This window comes from Mus musculus, chromosome X (assembly GCF_000001635.26).
Source record: "Mus musculus strain C57BL/6J chromosome X, GRCm38.p6 C57BL/6J".
Lineage (NCBI taxonomy): Eukaryota > Metazoa > Chordata > Mammalia > Rodentia > Muridae > Mus > Mus musculus.
Window position 1 is genome coordinate 99,472,990 of NC_000086.7, and position 8,692 is coordinate 99,481,681.

Consider the following 8,692-nt stretch of genomic DNA (forward strand, 5'->3'; position numbering starts at 1 on the left):
GTCTCTCTTTCCCTACTAATGGATTTAGATCATTTCTGTCTACTGAGATTATGAGAAGTCAATGAACATCTTAGTATATGGTTCCTTGTATCCTTCTCCAGGGTACTTTTCAACTCGACCTATGGTGTTTTGAAAGTTTACTTTTCTTGGCCCTCCTGGAAGATGAGTCTGACTTCCCCCAGTGGGCTACCCTTGGGAAAAACTGCTTCTGCCTTTAATAGATGCCTGTTTATTCTGGTAAGCTGGTCCTAGTGTCAACATATTTAACCTATGCTCTGATGGGGAAAGGGATTGGAAAAATTGCTCTGCTCTGTGTACACACATTTAAGTGGGATTTCTTGGGAAAAAAAGAAATGTAGTAGTTATCTGGGTATGGTGGTGCAGGCCTTTAATCCCAGCACTCAGTAGACAGAGTCAGCTAGGTCTTTATGAGCTCCAAGCCAACCAGGGCTACATAGAGATCCTGTCTCAAAACAAACAAAAAAAATGTAGCAGTAATTTACTGGTGAATAACAAATTGTCCCAAACACATAGTGCTTAAAACAACAAACATTTATTATGGCGGAGTATTTGTGAGCAGAGAACCCAGACATGGTTTAGTCACAGTGCGTCTCATGCTCGAGTACATGAAGAGGTACTCAAACACACTCAGCTGTGGTTGTGGGCTCATTTGAAGATTCAGCTGTGGTGGGGGCTCCACATGATAACATGTATGTTATCAGGCTTCAGAAAGTCTATGTCCAAGCTAATATGTGTTGACTGGCACATTGTTATTCTTGTCATGTTGATCTGTTCACAGACTTCTTAGTCTCGTAACAACATGGCAGCTGGTGTGGTGATGGTGGTGGTGGTGGTGGTGGTGTGTATGTGTGTCTTAGAGAGAGGGGGGAGAGAGGGAGAGAGGGAGGGAGGGAGGGAGGGAGGAGGGAGGGAGGGAGGGAGGGAGGGAGGAGGAGAGAGCACAAAGATAGGACATGATCTCTTTTTATAACTTATTCTCTGGAGCGGCATCTATCAGTTTTGCTGTCTCCCATTTAATAAAAAGCAAGCCACAGAATCTGTCCCTTTTATGTATCAATCTGTAGCCACAGTTGTTCATAGTTTCCCACTGATATCTGCTACTAATATACTATTATCAATAGTGATACTTCTTTCATTCCTGATACTTGTGATTTTGTTTATTTTCTTATTGCCAGACTTAGTAGTCGTGTGGATATTTCCAAAGACTCAGGTTTGGGCTTGTTTTTTTCTGTTTCTATGTATTCAATCTTACTGATTCATGTTCTACTTCTTATTATATGTTTTCTTCTGCTTACTTTGGATTTAAATAAGTTGTTTTTCTAGTTTCCTCCCATATGGACCTAGCTGATTGACTTCAGAGCGTTCTTACGTTCTAATATGTGCATTCAATGCTACAACTTTCCCTCTAAACACTGTTTTTGCTGAAACCTACACGTTTCAGTAAATTGTACTTTGAAAATTTTTCATTTTTCCTAAAATACCTTTTGCAGTGCTGAGGATTGAACCCTTGCCTGCTGGGGAAACGCTCTGCCACTGAGCCACACATTCCCCACCCTCAATCTTCTCTTATGTTGAAACTTCTCCTTTGACCCATATGTTATTTAGAAGTTTATTGTTTAATCTCCAAATATTTGGGAATTTTCCAGCTATCGTTCTGTTATTGATTGCTAATTTAATTTCACTGTGGTCTGAGAGCATACTTTGTATGATGTCTATTCTTTTAAATTTGTTACGGCATGTTTTATGGCCCAAGATGTGGTCTATCTTGGTGAATGTTCCACATGAGTTTGGAAAGAATGTGTATTCTGTTTTGTTGGATGGAGTAGTCTATAAATGTCAATTAGATACAGTTGATTGATGGTGCTATTCAGTTCAACTATATTCTTACTGATTTTCTGGCTGGATCTGTCAATTATTGATAGAAAGGCATAAACTCTAATAGTGGATTCATCTAGTTTTCCTCACTGTCCTACAACTTTTTGCCTCATGTATTTTGAAACTGTGTGGTTAGGCAAATATATATTATGGCATTTTATCTTCCAGAAGACCGGATTCTTTTTATCATTAATCCCCAATTTATCCCCAATAATTTTATTTGTTCTGAAACTTGCTATGCCTTAAATTAAGAAAGCTACTCTGGCTGCCTTTTGATGGGTATTAGCATGCTTATATCTTTCTCTGTTTATTTGCTTTTTAAAATATTTCATTTTATTATTTTAAGTGTGTGCGTGTGTGTGTGTGTGTAGGTATTTTCACATGAGGGCAAGTGTCCTCAGTGGCCAGACTAATTGAATTTCCCAGAGCAGGAATAACAGGCAGTTGTAAACCATCTGACAAAGTGGCTGGGTATTGAATTCCAGTCCTCTGGTAGAGCAGCTGAGCCATCTCTCCAACTCCCTCCATCTACCCTGCATGTTTATCTTTAAAATACAAAGCATTCTGGCAATATGTTGCTGGGTCATGTTATTGTTTTGTCCTAGTTGGTTGGTTGGTTGGTTGGTCTTACAAGGCTGAGGATCAAATTAGGCCTTTGCATATGCTAGGCAGGTACTCTATCACAGGCCTATGTCCTCAGTCATGGGCCTTGTGATTTAGCCCATTCTACTAGTGTCTATTAATCAGTACATTTAAGCCCCATTCAAATGATAATTGATATACTGTAGTTATCTCCATATCTACCATATTTGTGACTGTTTCTTATTCATTGCTATTGATATGTGCCTCTTCTGAGGGGAAAGCAGTTATTTTGTTTTGTTTTTATGGTTTCACTGTAAAGCCCAGTCTGGCTTTGGACTTGTCATCCTCCTGCCTCAGCTCGCTGAGTGCTAGGATTAAAAGCGAGTTCCATGCCACTATATTTTGTCCCATGTTCCATTTAGACATTTTTGTTTGTCTCTGGACCCCCCACTCTTTGCTTGTCTTCTCTGATGTCAAACTTTGTACAATTTCATTGTCTCCGTCTCTCAACATATTAACATTGTACTCACTTTAGAGTTCAGTTTGCATTTACTTACATGAAGCCTACTTTCTAATAAAAGTGTAGCATTGCATGTATGGAGCAGGCACCTTAGAGCAGGATATTTCAACTCCCTTGCCCCTGTGCCTTAGAAGGATCTTATCATCTATTTCTGTATCGTTCAATATTGTTACTACTACTTTTGAATGAACTGCCATTTCTTATATCAGTTATGAGTAAGAAAAGTAAACTATATTATTTATACCTTTATTTTCTCAAATCTTCTCCTTTCCTTTATGTAAATCCAAGTCTCTAACCCTATCTACTTTTTTCTCATTCTGAAGAACTTGTTGTTACCATCTCTTGCAGCTCAGCTTATGGAGGTGACATCCTAACACTTTTGCCATATTCTACTAATGGAAAGTGAGGACGGGGTCCAACCTACAGTCAAGGGGAAAGGATTAAGGGACATAGAAACCTTCAGGAAATGTTGATCTGGATGAGGGTAAGGAGGAGGTAGAAGTGTAGAGTTTAACAGAGATTCCCAATTTCCTCCCCAAAGTGGTTGTAATAATCATTGTGAACCGCATTTGTCCGCAAAATCCTTCACACTCCTCGGCCCCAGGGTCTAAATTGCTGCCAGTCTGGAGAGCATGGGACACTGACTTTGCCTCAAATGTCTTTTCAGATGGGTTGATCGGTTAGATGCTTTTATGTCATCACTTATTCATTTCTCTCTTGGTGTTGTTTTCTTGTTATTCTCGATGTCTAAGAACACTTTGCATATTCAGAATGCCAAGTATTACTTATATTTGTACCACAAAGATATCTTCTCCTCAGGGTTCTCTTTAAATATAAATAGGAAATCATAACAGCAATTAAAATACAGCTTGGGTGTGTGTTTTTCATAATCCAGAAATACACTGACCTCTGTAAGCTTGGCAAAATATACAGGAGCAAAAGAATAAAATGGTTCAACTACATGAAGTAGGATCAGCTGGCAGGCAAGGAAGAAGCAAAAAAGTACAAAGTTCTACATAAAGGGCAAATGAAAACCTGCAGAAATTATTTGCTACTAATTGTACAAAACATGAAGAGCTCTATAAATCAATACAAAGCCAACAAGTCAATTGCAAAGTGAAACGGTCATAGGGTACTGGCATGGATTTAATTGGAAAGCAACGGTGAATGGCACTTAACCACATGACAAGAGGCTTCATCCCACAGCCAACAGCTGCCTCCCCAATAAGACAGCTCAGTCGACATAGCTTGTTGCTGAAGCCATAGAACCCCAAGCCCCTGTGACAGCTGCTAGAGAGAGGACATAACTGGTAGAGCCTCTGCAGCAGGCAAGTTTGCAAGCTGTACAAATGCGTTGGATTGTGTGTCCTCTAGATTCATATTTTAGAAATTTGATCATCAAAATCAGGTCATCTGGAAGAGCAACAAGTGCTCTTAACTACTGAGCCATTTCTCCAGTCCCTCATCAGAATAGTTGGAGAAAAGTGTCTATACTGAACATGTATTTATTTATTTTTCTTGTCATTGTTTCCTAAACAATCCAAGATAACACCTATTTACATAGCAATTATAATGTATTAGGTATTACAAGTAGATTAGAAAACATTTATAAGACAAGGTGTGCCGTATACATGTAAATAACACACAACTTGTATAAGGAACTTGAACACTGGAGGATTTTAGTATCTGTAGGACTGAGCATTTTTGCCACTAATCCCTTTGCTAGTCTCACTCAATAACAGTCAACCGTGGTAGAGTAATTATTAATTCCCATGGTTGCCCAGTATGTCCTGGTGGGGATATATCCTAATCTAACTAGCCACTAACTCCTGACAGACAATTAAGATTTTCAGTGCCCTCCAAACATGAGTGCATTTCAGTGTTTTTTTTTTTAAAGCACTGTGAATACTAAGAGCAATACTTCATAACACATCTTTGTACTTAAAGGTTTTTAGGTATGATCGGGGATTTTCATTCTGTGGGATGATATCACAGAGTAGGCTGTCCTAGAGACTGAACGCCTAACAAGTGTTTGAACAACCAAATTATATCTCCATCCCTAATCTTGTACATTTAAATAATTTTGCCAGGGTTGTCTCTCTGCAAGGCTGGAGCATTCTCATTTTCTTTTGCCATGTGTAGCCCTGTTTTGTGGCTTCACTGATCCTCTGCAGACTCTTCTTCTGGAATTTGAAACACCAAAGGAAACACTGAAAGGCTGAAGAGATGTAGTTGAGTCACGCTTGCCTCAAATCACTTTGGAAAACCAACTCCATATTTTGAAAACACATTCTCGTATGTGTTTTGAAAAGCATCCCACCTGAGTTTTCCAGAGTTGAATTCTGTTGCTGGCAACCAAAAGAAATTTACAAACTCACAGACAGAGCCTTGAACCTGGTCATAAGCCAAACACTAATCCCGGCTACAAACTCAGCTCTAATCCAGGCCACAGACTTGGTTGTCACCCAAGTTGGAAACTGAGGGCCAATCCTAACCCCACAATTCACTGAGCCCTGGCTGGCATCTCTCTAGTGGGATGCAAGGGGTTTCAGGTGAGCCAGCCAGCCGCTAAGTTGCAGCCAAATGTCTCTAGAGCCTAGGACTCCAATTTGGGTTTCAGAAAATAGCATCAAAAGAGAACCTTGTGGGGCTGGATCTGAGGCTTAGCTTGTGGAGGTAGAGAGGATGCGGGCAGGGAGCTCTGAATCAGTTTCCACACCATGGAGCCAGATTTGAGAAAGTTGGGGATCTGGATGCAAATGGGGACAGATGGGGCTAGACTGAATTCACTGCTGGGGTCTGGGTGGGTTCTCATGAGACAGAGGACCTGCACCCAAAGATCTGCACCCAAAGGATTTCCATGTAGAAGTTCAGACAGTCTGTAGGCCAAAGGCCTCCTTTGTCTCTCAGCTTCCTGGCACTGTGTCAGCCTGGGCCTGCCGATTAGCCCATGAGACCTAGCCCTTCTCCAAGCTGTCTTGACTCCCCATAGGCCCAAAGCCACATGCCCCCACTCCCATCATCCCCCTCTCCCTCCCCCCACCCTCCACTCCAGCCTTCCCTTCCTTCCCTTCTCTGGCAGGACTTCCCATTTCGTGCCTCCTGTTGAGTATCAGGGATTAGAACTTGCATTGTGTGTGTGTGTGTTTTCCCTGAGGGACCTAGTTTCTTTCTCTCTTTCCCTAGAGTTAGTAGGCTCTTGCCCATTCTGGTCTCAGTCTCGCCTCAAGGGACATTGTAAGGAATTAGACAGGACTTTCTGGGTGTGGGGCTGAAGGGGTAAGCCAATAGTGTGGAAAAATACCTATAATCTGTCGGGCGAGCATGTTACCTGCAGTCTCATTTACTCCTCCAAGGAAGCCAGGCCACTGTCGTGTTCAGATGAGGAGCTAAGGCCTAGACATGCTAAGAAGGTTTGTCTGAGGATACTCAGATGAAGCAGAGCTGGATTTTGGACCTGGAACTGTGCATTACAAGTCTAGCTACTTCAAGGCCTAAGGTTGGAAGAAGGTGATAGGCTCTCAGTTCCTGCTTGAAAGGGGTGCCTTCCAAGTGAGGAGATCCCTGGTGGAGGATGAGAACAGCATCCTAGGACCAGCATCTGAGGGTCAGCCGAGCACCCAGCCTGAGCAGGTAGCAGGCTCTAAGGAGACTAGGGAGGGGCTGGAGGGGCCAGGCTGGGCTGACTGAGAAGCACATTGTTCTCCACTCTGCCCTGAGTGCTTCCATCCACTAATAATGTTGGGGTAATAGTGGTGGCTTAGGCAGAGTTCAAAGGTCACACCATAGCCATTCACAGGCCAGAACTCTGGGTTGCCCGGAGGCCTCACATTTCCATCTTGGCAATAGAGAGATTGTATTAGCTAATGGTTGAGCCCCCATGGCAGTTGTTGAGTTGCTGCCAGTGTATGGGTGTGTGTGTGTGGGTGTGTGGATGTGTGTGTGGGTGTTGGGGGGGGTTGTCAGCCTAGGCAGAGAAGAAGCTTTGTGGCCTCATCAGTAGGAGAGCTTTGCCCACAGAACATGACTTGGGGTAAGAGCAAGAGCTAATATATGCTTGGAAGGTGGATCAATTGCTGGCACAAAAATAGCTCCATTGGGCTGGCCTGGGATCTGAGCCCTGCCTCTGGCTGCCTCATTCACAAAAGAAGCGTAAAGGAGAGGCAAGCTGCAGACTGGAATTGTGGGAAGCAGGCCTTTGAAAATAGGAACAGCACTCAGGGAGGTGCAAGAAGGCAAGACAGCGCTGGAAACACAGCACTGGTAGTTGCCCCAAGAAGAAGAACAAAAAGGGAGAATTTATTTTCAAGCAAAAGACTGAGCTCTGAATTCCACTGAAGCAGGAGGTGCTGGAGTTTCTTCACAAGACTGCTAAGCTAGGTATAGTGGTGAGATACATGCCTCTATTTCCTGGCAGTCAGGAGACAGAAGCCGGGCAATCATCGCATGTTCAAGATCAGCCAGGGCTATGCGTACATGGTCAATTCCAAGCCAACCAGAGTTAGTAACACCACAGAAAATAAAAGCAGGCCAATAATCCTGCTTGCTATGCCACCCTGAACAAATCTTTTTTAACGCCCTCTATCCACAGTGTTCCCATCAGCACAGTACGTTTGGATCTAAATGCCTTCTAAGAAATCTGGCAGTGTTTGTATTCCAGAACCTTCTATAAGAATGCTCTGAGTTTGTGCTTTAGACAGTGACAGTTGTTTTTCTGTACTAATGGACTGTGGGAGTCAGAATAACCTTGGAAGCGAGCACTAAAAGCACCCTGGAAACCAAGGCCGGCAGCTCATTGTTCTGATCTAGATACTTGCTTTGAGTGGTACCGTCCCTATTTCCCAGCTTTCTCTCTCCCTACCTCTAGCATACCTCCCCACCTGGGTTCCAGAGACCTCCTTGCTCTGCCTGGGACATAGCTATCTCCCTCCTGCATCTAGCACCTTCACAGAAGTGAACATAGTTATCTCCCTTGTGCATCTAGCACCTTCACAGAAGTGACTCCGCAGACTGGCAATGCAGCTCTTCTACCTCTTTGCTGACCAGTTCCTTTTGTGCTTGCTCTCAGTGCTGGCCAGTGAACCCAGGTCCTCAGGAATGCTAAACAAGTACTCTACCGCTAAGCTCTCTTTGTAGTTTTTTTTTTTTTTTCTAAGAGAACAGATTTATTCTTTTTTTTTTTTTTTTTTTTATTCCGAGACAGGGTTTTGCTATGTTCCTGAGGTTGGCCTTGGATTCATTCTGTAGCCCACGTAGACTAGACTTTGAATTTCTGACCCTCTTGCCTCAGTCTCCCTAGCAGCTGCGATTCCAGCCCTATGCCAGCCTTTCCCTTTTGATCTTAACTGAAATGACCCACGTCTTCCCTGGCCATTAGTCTATGTCTAGTCATACTCACCTACTCTGGTGGGTTTATAACACCCATCACAATGGTAGAAATGCATGCCATGTAAATATCTCTATCTGTCTCCTTTCCAAGTTAGCTATGTGAAGACAGTGGCTGTGTGTACCTTGTTTCACAGCTGGTGACCAGCAATCAGGACATTTTCAACCAACAAAGATTTCTTGCAAAGACAATCTCTAGTAGCTGTTTTGTATTGTAGACCTCTTTGGGGGCAGGGTGAGATACAGACAGCATCTCACTTGCTCCTTGGAGAATGGTCTCCATTTCTGATTTTTGTAGGTATAGAGACA